Consider the following 14098-nt stretch of genomic DNA (forward strand, 5'->3'; position numbering starts at 1 on the left):
AAATCCCAGTCTGGTAGCTTGGAAGGGTAAAAGTATAACACAATTAGTACAAAATACTACACAAAGTCCTGAATACAATATGTAAATTATAGATATCAAGAGTAAAAGAGTTTAATGTATGTAATTAATTCCTTACTTTTAGTTTATAATTCCTTACTTTGAGTTATATCAAGAGTAAAAAAGTAAAAAAAATTAATGTATGTGAATTAATTCCTTACTTTTAGTTTAAAGTTTGTCCTGCTATGTAACCTGGATGGACAAAGTCTTATGTGGCCCCATAGCCTACATCATTCAGGGTTCTGGAATGTACAAAAAAATAATTAGTATGTCATAAGTACTCTATGCATAGTAAGTTACATACAGTATATTCCATACAGTGGTTTAATATCACATATAATAACATGTATAAAACTTAGTTAATGTATGTTAATTAATTCCTTACCTTTAGTTTTATATTTTTACATTCATCGTAACCCTGGATGGACAAAGTCTTATGTGGCCCCATAGCCTACATCATTCAGGGGGTTCTGGAATGTACAAAAGATAATTTTGTCAGTAAGTACTCTATGCATAGTAAGTTACATACAGTAATATGCACCATACAGTGGTTTAATATTGCATATTGTAAATGATTGGTGGTCTACACCCCCCTGTTCAGCAGGGAGTGTACAGTATGTAATTCCATGAGGGACCTTGATCACTTATCCATGTAGAGATCTTGGTCACTTAATGTATGTTTACTATACTATGTATAATTCCTTACCTTTAGTACAGTAGTACATAGTTTACAGTTGTCGTGCTATGTTATGTAGTAACCCTGGACAAAGTTTTTATGTGGCCCATAGCCTGCATCATGGAGGGGGTCCCTGGTTTTCTGGAATGTACCAAAAAAGTATCAAAGTTAAGTCATGTTATGTATGTTTAGTAAGTTACATACAGTAAACCATACGTACAGTGGTTTATAACATGTACTACATATGTACATAATCAAACTTGGTTGGAAATTCCTGTAAAAAAAAGTTATGTACGTATGTAATATGTACTACTGTATGTAAAAACCTTACTGTTCATACTTTGTTACACTACATGTTACATGTGATACGTATACTTTCCTGAAGGGTTTTTTTTTCCATCCAAAAATGGTGCTTCTACTTGTAGTTATCCCTTGATGACACTTGTAGTAAACAACCTGGAGTTGTGTGAAAAATGTTGGTTCTGGAAGGAAAAAGTAACAAAATTAGTGTACAAAATATACACTACAGAAAGTTGTGAATGCAATATGTTAATTACTGTAGATATATCAAGAGTGTACTACTAAAAGAGTTAATGTATGTTAATTAATTCCTTACCTTTAGTTTATATTTTACATTCATCGTAACCCTGGATGGACAAAGTCTTATGTGGCCCCATAGCCTACATCATTCAGGGGGTTCTGGAATGTACAAAAATAATTAGTATGTTAGTAAGTACTCTATGCATAGTAAGTTACATACAGTAATATGCACCATACAGTGGTTTAATATCACATATAACATGTAGTATAAAAACTTAATTTAGAAATTCCTTACATAACTTACCAACTTTTAGTGAGTCTCAAAGCTGTTACCTAGGTTGTGGGAGATGGAGGTGGAGGTGTAGAGGCATTCATGATAAGGATGCATTCCAAACCTAACTTCAGTGTGCTTTATCACGATAACAGGCTAGGATGATGGGCAGTCTGGAATGAAGAATTAATATTAAAGGACAGTATGTAACCACTTAGGTGTACAAATTTGGTTTATTGTACGTATGCAAACATTAAACACAACTGAGAATTCCTTACCTCCAGCAAAATGAAGACATGTAGGCTATGTAGAGGTCTGGTTTATGTAAGTCACAGGTGCATGCCAGTCTGGAATGATAATGTAATAGTACATATGATTATAGTATGTATGTTGACATACATAACATGGTTTATTACATATGTAATATTAAAACATTAATAAAAAAACTGTCCTTACCAAATTCTAGTGGTTGGCTTGCTTACTGGGATGGTCATATGGTACATGAGAGTGGGTGGCTGGGCTATGGAGTGGGATGGGCAGGTGCTTGGTGGGAGTCTGGAATGATAAAACAAAAAATATATAAAATGATAGTTACTACTACTGTAAACTACTGCACATGTTATACTGTTTGACATATGTAGTGTGTAATACGTATGTTCAATATAAAAAATGAAGAATTCTTTTACCTGAAGGAATGGGAGAGGTGATACTCGTATCAACTGATTTGGGCTCTGGGGAGGTGATACTTGTATCAACTGATGAGGGAACATCTACATCTGGAAAGAATGATAGGGTACATAAATATATTATAAGGTGGATGTAATTGTAGCATATGTACACTTTTAATAAAATTTTTCTATTAGCAATTTATAAAACATTTTATACAAATTTGTTAAGGATTCCTTACCTGATGTAAGGGCGAGGCATCAAAACCATGGAAAGGCTCAGGGTCATCTGGGTCACTGTCACTATCCAAAAGGGGTCTGAAATGGAAAAAAAAAATAATAATAAGGTTATGCAACCATCCAAACACATTGTACCACTATGTAAGTTAGTGTACGAATGTATGTAGGGTGTAAACAATTTCCAACATGAAAATGAGAAAAATGAAATTGCTTACCTGATTGTACACGTGCAGGTGGGCGGGCTGATACAGAGGGTCCAGGTACAGGGGGATCTGGAACTGTCACAGGTAGTACAGGGAGATCTGGAACTGTCACAGGTAGTACAAGGGAGATCTGGAACTGTCACAGGTAGTACAGGGGGATCTGGAACTGTCACCACTTCTGCAATAAATTACAAATGATGAAAATTAATGAAGTTACAATTTACTCTTACATTTAGTAGTTGTTACATTAAAAAATTAACACATTTTAATATGTCCACACTATGTAAACCACATAAATTAGTAAAACAGTTCAGAATTCCTTACCAGGACTAGGAGTGGGAGGTGGTTGGTACTGGAGACTTGTGAAAGAAAGTGTCAAGCCTGGACTGCACACTTCTCTTCGTCTGCTTCTCCTTCAGGGTCTCCTTGTAGAAAGTCACCAAATCCATGATTCCTCTCTTGATTTTGTCAAACCTAGAAACGTTAGGGTCTTCTGCCTCAAAAGAAGCCAAGGCTCTCTCCAGATGAGTAAAAAACCCACCCTCTGACAAGCCTTTCACAGTTAATGACCTGGGTTTTGGCTCTGGTGCCGCCTCCTCTTCCTCAATCATTGTTGTTCAAGTTCTAGTAAGTCCTCTGCAGACAATTCCTCTCCATGGGAAGCCAGCAGCTCTGTACATCATCAGGTTCAAAGATCTAGTTGCAGCCTCTTGCCTTAGCCCTACGATCTTCCTCGTCACAGTCTCGACGTCTTCTGCCTGGTCAAAGCCTTCAAAACTGTGCACAAACTGTGGACACAGTTTCCTCCAGGCCCCATTTAAAGTGGTCGTCTTCACCTCGTCCCAAGCACTTGCAATGTTTCTTCACTGCATCTGCAATGTTGTAGCCCTTCCAGAATTGCTTCAGTGTCAACTCCTTGTTAGCTTCTATGGCCCTCAAAGCAACACGTATGGTCCTTCTAAGGTAGTAAGCCTTGAAATTTGCTATTACTCCCTGGTCCATTGGCTGTATCAGCGATGTGGTATTGGGTGGGAGGTACACCACCTTCACATTAGGATGCATGTCGCTCAAATTTGAAGGGTGACCAGGGGCATTGTCCAGGACTAAGAGGGCCTTAAAAGGCAGACCCTTCGAAGTCAAATACCGCTCCACTGCTGGCACGAAATGGTCATTGTTGAACCATCTTCGAAGACCATTAAGGTAACCCACGCCTTCTTGTTAGATTTTTTTCCAAATCACAGGGAGTTGACTCTTGAAAATGCCCTTGAAAGCCCTGGGATTCTCGGCCAAATACACCAGCAAGGGCTTCAGTTTCAAATCACCACTTGCATTGGCCCCAAACAGCAAAGTCAGTCGCTCCTTTCCAGCTTTATGGCCAGGTGCTGACTTCTCCTCCTTGGAAAGGTACGTTCGATTTGGCATTCTTTTTGTTTTCCAAAATAATCCAGTCTCATCCACATTAAAGACTTGGTCAGGCCGTGTAACCACCATCCTTAATTATCTCAGCCAAACCACCTGGAAAACTTTCTGCTGCTTCGCTATCAGCACTAGCAGCTTCACCTTGCAGCTTCACATTATGCAAATTTGCACGAGCCTTAAAACGGTTAAACCAACCTCTACTCGCGGAAAATTCACCACCAGCACTGCCTTCGCCAAACTTTTTCACTACTGCCTCATGCAGCGCTCTAGCCTTCTCCTGGATCACACTTAAGCTCACCGGAACACGTCGCTGGTTCTGGTCCTCCAGCCAGATCATGAGCAATTTCTCCCATTTCAACAATGCTCTGGCTACGTTGCTTCTCGTTTATCACCGTTGACTTCATCGGTGCAGCATCCTTAACGTGCTTCAGAATACGTTTCCTTATCCTTCACAATGGTTACCACCGTGGTCCTGCTCAAGCCTAAAGAACGGCCTATTTCGGTGTTAGTTTCTCCCATTCTCCGAACGCTTTATCACGTCATAGTTGACCTCCATCGTGATGACCTTCCTCTTCTTGGATGAACTATCATCGGAGGAAGTACTTTGGCGTTTAGGAGCCATTGTAAATTAGCGAAAATGGCAAAGGAATTTCAGCAACGTCTCAGCACACAACCTAGTGGAATGCAGGCAGGCACGCGATTGAAGTGGCGTCCTTTCGTATTGTTACGCTTGGCGTCCTCGACCGTCCGAGGTCGTTGTTCGGTCAATTTACCATACAGTTTAATAGCGTTAATTAATTTATGCACCTCCGCTCAAAACTAGTTCTGCATATGAGGTATCGTTAAAAGCATAACAAAACGTCGTAACCTTGGCATTTGTGTTGTAATCTAACCAGAAACTTAGTTTTTTTAATTATGTACTGGGAAACAAGCAATGATTTTTCATTATATTTGCGCTTTGGACTGTTTTAAACTGCGCATCCCAAGCTAGTGTATTCATTCGCCCGCAAACTAGTTCCGCATATGCGGCGTCAGTAAAAAAATTCCAAAAAATACGAAAAAAAAGTGTCAAAAGTCATCATAACCTCAAAATTTTTTTGTGTAATGTAACCAAAACATATTTTTATTATGTACTGTGCTAAACTATAAAGGATTTTTATCATAGCATGCGTTTTTTAAAAGCGTCGTTAACTCGGAGCGTCGGAAGCGTCAGCGTCGTAACCTCGGAACAAGCGTCGTAACCCAGGACGGAATTTCCATTGAATATTTAAGAACAGCGTCGTAACCTCGGAACGTCGTAAGCCGGAACCGTCGTAAGCCGGGGACCCGCCTGTATATAAAAGATGAATACCGGCAATATGATTAGAAATGACGAAACGAAAGATACATTACTCGTGTAATGTAAACAAACAAGCGCTAACTAACGCTGCATAAACAGCCTACGTATATGATGTATGTACAAACTGCCACTCAAGTTAATGTTTTGATTGGGTTGTTAAAACGACGTGCCGGTATTTTATTATTATGTTGGAATATTCCTTGACCATTGGTTCTTCTATGGCATAAACAGGCTCATTTGAGGGAAAACGAACCTGCAGTTGATTCACCAGATTCAAACTAGGATCCTTATGATGAAACCGTGAATGATAATTTGTCTATTGAATTGTTTAATTCAAGTGACGATGAGTCAAGTAATTTTGAAGGATTTTAAATACATATTCACTATTAAATACAAATTTTTTATTTTATTTAAAAGGATAAATAAAGATTTCATACCATAAATGTTTTTTGAACAATACCCCGGTAAATACAAAACTGTCAGAGTGAACGCATCCTTCTTAATTACTGTACTACAAATAGCTACGCAATGTTTACACTTGCTGTGCGATTGGGGTTTCTTCAAGTTACTTTGATTTGTTTCAATTTTATTTAAGGTAATGGATGTTCTAATGTATTATTATTGTCATATTACAGTGTGAAATGTTTTTAATACTGGTATTTACATACATAGTTACCTCAAGAAGGCTGTCATTGTTATTAGCCAACTGTAAAGCCTGGATTCCTGTACCGATACGGCAAAATAATAAAGATTCACTTTTTGTTACCGTCAGATAAGTCGACCCCCTAATTGTTCCGACACGGCATACAAACCTTCGGTCCTTTTACAATAGGAAGGTACTAGCGGCAGCTGGATAGGTCGTAAGCTTTCGAACAAGGGGTTCGGTAGTTAACTGCTTGTCCGACAGGCGCGCGCGCGCGACTGGGAGGTAAACAAATCACTTTTGCTTTCGGCCTCACAGCGAGTGGACGTGTGTGTTCGACGCTCTCTGCCCGCTTCTCGTCGTTTGCTTTCTTGAGTATTTGTTTGTGTTGTGTATGAAAGAGTTCATTGTAAGTACAATCATTCTCTCTTTTCATATTAATTCAACTAAATTTGATAATGATGGAATCTCCTCGCCTCGCTACCCACGGACGGACTATGCCCCGGGTACCGAACGGGCGTAAATGCGGGAAGTTCCGCTCTTTCCCGAGATAGACCCTCATATTTGTGTGCTCGGTGTCGGGGGCGCGAATGCACCCGAGCCGAGCCTTGTGATGTTTGTAATGATTGGTCGGAGGCGCAGTGGACTTTGTATGGGGGCAGGAAGAAGCGAAGGCCTGCAAAGGAGTCGTCGGGAAGCTCTCCCGCGACTCCTTTGGTGACGGACACTTCGTCTTCTTTCCTGCCGCCCGCTCAACTTCCATGTCTCGCGCCTTCCCCTTCGGGGGGGGTGTCTAGGTCCTTCTCTTCTCCTGACTTGTCGAGTGTGGAGGAGGGCGCTAGATACCCTGACGTCCAGTTGTACTCTGGGTCCTCTATCCGTTCGTCTTCGCGCGAGCGGGAGAGGATCCCCCTAATCACCCGACTTTGCCTCCTCAGGTGCGGTTGCCGCGAAGGATGACCTCGGACAGGTGTGGGCATCGTTGGGGCTGCAGGGCGTGCCGAGTGTCCAGGGGCTGCTCTACCATCTCGCTGGCTCCGTGGCGGTCACCCATGCAACGGTCACGACCACCACCACGACCCTTACAACACCCGGCTACGCTTCACCTCCTCACCTGGTGTACACCCAGCACGCGGTCTCTGTGACACCCACTACATCGGTGCAGGGGCCAGTCGCCGTAACTCGGGGGAGTGTGATGCCGCCACCTGGGTTGGCCGTGCTGCCGCGACCGGACTTCGTGTGCCCGAAGAGCTCGCCCCTGGACCTCCCACCGGTACCTATGATGTCTGTGCCGCTGGTCCGCCCATCTGGACCGCCTACACAGTCTGCCGTACCTGCCGTACCTGCCCAGCTGCTGTCCACGGACGTGACGTTGACCACTGCTGCCGTTCCTGTACCTGCTCCTGCTGTCTCTTCTGCCGTTCCTGTGATGCTCGCACCTGCTGATGTTGTTCCTGTTCCTGGCGCCGCTGCTCCCGATGCTGATCTGTTCGGACAGGTGCGTCCGGGCCCTGTTGCTTCGGCAACAGCAGCCGGCTCCGTCCTGGATGACAGATCTGACGTCGGTCCTGAGAAGGTTGACGAAGAGGAAGAAGAAGAGGAAGGAAGGTGCGTCGTCGTCTTCATCGTCTTCTTCGTCGTCGTCGTCGTCTGCCGCCTCTTCCCCTTCTTCTTCTAAGGCTCCCCCGCCGAAGAAGAAGAAGGTCGCCTCCCCCCCCCCTAAGAAGTCTCCTTCGGGAACTTCTAAGGGCCCGTCTCGCTCTGGTGAGACGGGGGGTTCTTCCGCTGGTCACCCTGCTCCTTCGGGGGCAGGACCCGTCTCTTCTTCCGCAAGGAAGAAGACTACGGGGACCAGAGGAGTGCCGGCTAACACCGGCACTTCCTCACCTGCTGTCAGTGGTTCGGCCACAGCAGCAGGGTCCGTTCTCGGCCGCTTCGTTCGCGAGAGGTACCGAGTGTACGGTCGCCTACCAGCGACCGTACAGCCAGGAACCAGACCTCTGAGTCCGCTCAGCGTCAGGTTCACGGCACGGAGCGGAAGACTGGTGACAGCCGCTCACGCGACTCTCACCAGACCAGCTCTCGCTCTCGCGGCGAGCAGCTGGCTACCCGGGCGGACGTGACGGTCCATGACCGGCCACGGGCTGAGGCTGGAAAGAGGTCCCCCCGTTCGCCGGCACCAGCCACGGCTGGTACCAGCGAACTGACGCACCGTGAGGATACGCACCGATCTCACCGTGACAGTGGAGCTCGCCGGTCGCCTGACCGTCACTCTCACAGAGAGCGATCGGGTACGGCGACCAGCACCAGCTCCTCTGACACACGAGACCGGGGCCGCTGTTCTCGGTCCAGCCGTTCTCCACAGCGAGACGGCTCGACTAGGTCTGCAGCTCGATCGCCACCGCGGGTTGGCGATCGCCTGCAGCCTTCCAAGCCCGCTGGTTCTGCCAGCGAGCGAGGAGGGAGCGTCAGGTCTTCCTCTCCCATACCTTCAACCTCCTCGGGTTACACCGGGAGGGGCGAGGTATTGAGGAGTGATCGTGAGGGGTGCGCCCCTCAGGATCCCACCACGTCGTCGTACGTACCAGGCTCGGTTCTCGGACCAGCCAGGTCGTACGCACAGGTGGTTGGAGGAGGGACCAGAGAGGTCTGTCGCTGCTCCTCTCCTTGAGGGAGGAGGGTCTCGGGAGGTGCTCCTGTTTGAGGGACTGGACGGTCCGACTCCGCAGGACGCAGTCACTCCTGAGATCCAGAGGAACTTTGCCGAGGTTATTGCGCTGATTCGTCAGCACAACGACCTCGGGGAAGGATCGCCGCTCCCACCATCCGAGCCCACGTCCCGGCTCGAGTCGTTCTGGGGCCCGCAGAGGGAACCCAGACCGCGCGGTGGGTTGCCGTTCTGAGCTTGCGGACTCAGTGCTGGACCAGGTTGAATCGCTTGTCTCCGGACAAGACGGTTCGCTCAAGTCTGGCAGGTCGAGCAAGCTGCTTCCACCTCCTCTGCTGCGACAGCGGCGTTTTTACGTGCCATCTGAAGACCCGATGCCGCCCAAACAGGTGAACCCGGAGTTAGCCAGGCTAACTCCGGTGTGTCTCTGCAGCAGCTCCTGTCCGAGAACCTGTGGTTCTCGCAGCAAGAGGCACTCGGCCTGGAATCTACCGCCATGGCAGCTTTCCAGGCCGTCTCCTGGCTAGATCTGTGGTCCCTCACAGTATCTAAGGTCGCAGCCAACTCCGGGGGAATTTCTCCCGAAGATGACTCGGCCTTCAGGAGACTTTGCCAGTCTGGGGGAAGAGCCATCTCCTTCCTTGCCCACCAGACGGTGAACCTGTGGGCCAACCTGGTTCTCCGAAGAAGGGACGCTGTCCTTACTCGGGTTTCCAGGGCGGCTGGGCGTGAAGCGGCGTTGGGACTTCGCAACGGACCTTTACGGAGTTCCACGTCTCTCTTCCCAGGAGAGATGGTGGACGCTGCGGTGGACAGACGGCGCACTGACGACAGTGACCGGCTGGTTCACCAGGCGGTCTCGAAGGCTTCTGGGCAGCCTCGGACTGCGGCCAAGTCTAAGAGCTCGGCTAGCGCTTCCTCGGTGGCTAGACGGTAGCTGCGTCGAGCCCCGGGGAAGGGGTGACTCTGTCTTCTTCGACTTCTGGCAAGGGGAGCCGTAACCAGCCCTCCTCCCAGCCCTCCTCCTCCCTTGGAGGCTCTGGAAGAAGTCGAAGAAAGGGGGAAACGCTAGGGACGGCGTTCCCCCTCACCTGCTGCCGGAAGTGGGGGGGTGCCTGGCCAGCCATTGGGCAACTTGGCAGCGCTAAACGGCGCCGAGACCTGGATTGTAGATGTTCCCTTCGGGAGGGTTATCTATTACCCCTTCGAATCTCGGCCAGCCCCTCACCTCCAACCCGGTCCAACAGCAGTCGTACGTTCCGGGTCATCGAAGGACGTAGCACTGAGACAGGAGATCAAGACCATGCTGAGCAAGAGAGCTGTAGAAGTCGTCACGGATCAGTCACCGGGCTTTTACAGTCGACTCTTCCTGGTGGAAAAGTCTACGGTAGGCTGGCGGCCGGTGATATCTCTCTCCCCTGAACCGGTTTGTTCGCCAGACCCGGTTCACGATGGAGACGGCACGCTCAGTGCTCGACTCCATCAGGGAGAACGATTTCATGCTTTCAGTGGACTTGAAAGGATGCGTATTTCCAAATACCCATTCATCAGTCCTCCAGAAAGTACCTCCGCTTCATCCTCGACGGGACGGTGTACCAGTTCAGGGCACTTTGCTTCGGTCTCTCAACCGCCCCACAGGTGTTCACGCGAGTGTTCACTCTGGTGTCTGCTTGGGCCCATTCGCACGGGATACGTCTGATGAGGTATCTCGACGATTGGTTAGTCCTGGCGAGCTCCCGCTCGCAGTTGCTACAGGACAGGGATCGACTGCTCGAGTTCTGTCGCGATCTGGGGATCGTTGTGAACTTCGAAAAGTCCGATCTCGAGCCCAAGCAGAGGATGAAGTATCTGGGTATGCTGATCGACAAGGTAGCAGGGCGAGTCTTCCCCGCAGACTCGCGGATCAGCAGATTCAGGGAGGCAGCCAACCAGTTCCTGTCTCGGCAGGAAACAGGCAGCTCAGCGATGGCAAGTCGTGATCGGACACCTGTCGTCACTCGAGAAGTTAGTCCCTCACGGGCGTCTTCACCTGCGGTCTCTTCAGTGGAGACTAAAGGAGAGTTGGTCACAGGCGACGTATCCCCCAAGCTTTCCAGTGTCACTGACACAGGAGGTGAGGCAGGACCTAGCCTGGTGGCTGGACGACAGGAACCTCTTAAGAGGAGTGCCCCTGCGCACTCCCCCCCGGACATGCAGCTGTTCTCAGACGCATCGACCGAGGATGGGGCGCACACCTGGAGGAGTTGCTGACTTCAGGAGTGTGGGACGAGAACGACAAGCACCTTCACATCAATGTACTGGAACTCAAGCAGCGTTCCTCGCTCTCCAAGAGTTTCAGGACCGCTTGATGGGACACTCAGTGGTGTTGATGTGCGACAACACCACGGTGGTGGCTTACGTCAACAAACAGGGGGGACTAGTGTCTCTCCCGTTGTACCAGTTGACTCGGCAGGTGCACGAGTGGGCCGAGGCACACTCAATAGAGCTGTCGGCACGCTACATTCCAGGGAAGAGGAATGTAGTAGCAGACACGCTCAGCCGTCGGGATCAGGTGATAGGAACCGAATGGTCTCTACACCAGGACGTGGCGGAAAGGCTCTTCGACCTGTGGGGGCGACCAGTCGTGGATCTGTTCGCCACCCGGCACAACAGGAAGCTCCAGGTGTTCTTCTCGGCCGTGCCGGACCCATGGCAGCTGCAGAGGACGCTCTTCAACACCCGTGGGACAACCTCTTCGCCTATGCCTTTCCCCCGTTCAGCCTGATTCGCAAGGTGATCAGTCGAGCACTGGTCACCCCGAATCTCAGGATGATCCTGGTGGCTCCCAAATGGCCACAGGCCATTTGGTATCCGGACCTGCTGGCTCTTCTCGCAGGAGAACGAGAGAGATTCCCCCTTGGCACAACCTTCTCGCCCAGCCACACGTCGAGCGTACCACCGAGCAGTCCAGTCTCTACGTCTTCACGGCTGGCTGTTATCCACCATCTCTTGCGAACGAGAGGCTTTTCTCGTAGCGCAGCAACAGAGATGGCTGGAACGTCCGTCAGTCCTCTGCAGCTGTGTACCAGGGGAAGTGGGCCGTCTTCTGTGTTGGTGTCGTAGACGGGGTCTATCTCCTCTCAGAGCCACTCTTCAGCAGGTAGCGGATTTCCTCGTTTTTCTTCGCCGAGAGAAGCTCCTCTCAGTCCCCACAGTCAAAGGATACAGAGCCGCCTTGGCGCTCGTCCTGAAACTGAGGGGATTGGACATCTCGAACTCGTTCGAGATCTCCTTGCTTATGAGGAGCTTCGAAAGGTCTTGCCCACCCAGCGGGAACTCAGGCCCCCTGCGTGGGATGTGACTCTCGTCCTTAGGAGTCTGACTCGAACGCCGTTCGAGCCACTCCGAGAGTCGTCAGACAGGGATCTGACCCTCAAGACCCTCTTCTTGCTGGCCCTGGCATCGGCGAAGAGAGTAGGGGAACTTCATGGTCTTTCCTATGATGTACGACACTCCAGGGGATGGGGATCTGTGACGCTCGATTTCGTCCCGAACTTCGTTGCGAAGACTCAGAAACCGTCGATCCCTGACGACAGGTTCGAGTCATTCACGATTCCCTCCCTATTGGACTTCACCGATAATGATGCGGATGAGATGCTGCTTTGTCCTGTGAGGGCGCTACGGCGCTATCTGAAGAGAACTCGACACCTCAGGCCTGAGTGTCGACGCCTCTTCGTTAGCACCGGGGTCACCAAGAAAGAAGTATCCAAGAACACTCTTTCATTCTGGCTGCGTGAGGTCATCAGGAGGGCGTATGAGGCTGATGGTAGTGACGAACATCCGTACGTCCCGTCCGAGAGCTCACGAAGTCAGAAGTATTGGCCCCTCGTTGGCGTTTCGTAAGAACTTCTCCGTGGCGCAGGTCCTGAAGGCAGGGGTCTGGTCTAACCAGACTACCTTTACGTCCTTCTACCTTCATGATATTGCCCACAGGTCCTTGGATACCCTTTCCTTTTCTTGGGACCCGTGGTGGCTGCTCAACAAGTTGTGTAGCTAACCCAGACCCTCGCAGGCTGAACAGCATCGAGTCCTGGTGTGACTGTGTGGATGGATGTAGTGAGTGAGTGAGTGACTGGCTCTCTCTTCCCATCTTTTCCTCCTCCTCTACCTGTGGCAGAGGGCCACGGTCGTCACTACGCTGGATGAGGACGAGATGCAGGTGAGCTATATGACAGAGCCCCATCCTATCCCTTTCACTAGGGATAGGAGCAGAATATCCACCACTTCCTTCTACAAGGGGGGGAAGTGGATGCCTACAAGAGTCAAACCCATGACTTTATATTTGCTCCTGTACAGGAACAAGTTCTTACATTGCTGGTACGAAGAGATACGCATGCCTCTCTCTTAGTACTCGGTCCAGAGGTCTGACCATTGATCCTGCGGTGCACACCCCGATCAATCGTACAGAGGCTTGGATCCCTCCCTCGCTCTTACGACCAGGGAGGCTTCCAAGGTTGGGCGAACACCAGTCTGTTCACAAAAGACTCAGATTCCTCCCACCAAGAAGTGAGTCTTCCTATTGTAAAAGGACCGAAGGTTTGTATGCCGTGTCGGAACAAATGACAATTTGTCTAAAATTGCATTTTTCCTAACTATACAAACCTGAGGTCCTTTTACACATAGCCCCACCTCATGCCACCTCTCACTCTGCAGTTTTTGCTTGGGCCAAAAGCAAAAGTGATTTGTTTACCTCCCAGTCGCGCGCGCGCGCCTGTCGGACAAGCAGTTAACTACCGAACCCCTTGTTCGAAAGCTTACGACCTATCCAGCTGCCGCTAGTACCTTCCTATTGTAAAAGGACCTCAGGTTTGTATAGTTAGGAAAAATGCAATTTTAGACAAATTGTCATTTTTGGCATGAGTTTTTGGGGCTAAAGGGTCGACTTATACGCCGAAATATACGGTACTTGTGGTATTGTTACAACAACAACGCCACAGCGTTTGCATTCACTGAAATCCGTTTCGATTAAATGCAAAATTCTTGAGCAAATTTTTTGCGCTCAATGGTTCTAGCCGAACGGATTCCTTCTTGGAATGGATTACCTGGCAACTCAGGATGACGAGTGAGCAAGAGCTAGCGGTGTATGAGCTGCCTGCCAGCCCTGCCTGCCGCAGCCCAGTACCAGCTGGATCTCCGAGATAGAACGGTCGGATATTGTCTCTCTCCTCTGCGATGATTGACTACCGAACCGAATCTATGCCCAGCAACCACAGACTTAGGTCTCTGGTTGGCTGGAATTCTTGCATACGTGGATGATCATCTCTGCTGCATCGCCTTTGACATTGCGAGAATTTTCAGACAGAGATATCTCACTAGACTCGCTATCATCTTTCTGTTT

General features: G+C 49.0%; 1 protein-coding gene and 1 long non-coding RNA gene across 2 annotated transcripts in view; one reads left to right on the top strand and one right to left on the bottom strand.

The window, feature by feature from the left end:
• Window positions 1-14098, top strand: part of LOC135200618 (neurofibromin-like) — a 369381-nt gene that overhangs the window by 291082 nt on the left and 64201 nt on the right.
• Window positions 1694-2095, bottom strand: LOC135200570 (uncharacterized). The gene is made up of 3 exons (XR_010311315.1): window positions 2001-2095; window positions 1823-1891; window positions 1694-1717 (listed from the first exon to the last, which is right to left on the bottom strand). It is a non-coding gene; the product is annotated as an uncharacterized LOC135200570 (long non-coding RNA).

Source organism: Macrobrachium nipponense, chromosome 27, assembly GCF_015104395.2.
Source record: "Macrobrachium nipponense isolate FS-2020 chromosome 27, ASM1510439v2, whole genome shotgun sequence".
Classification (NCBI taxonomy): domain Eukaryota; kingdom Metazoa; phylum Arthropoda; class Malacostraca; order Decapoda; family Palaemonidae; genus Macrobrachium; species Macrobrachium nipponense.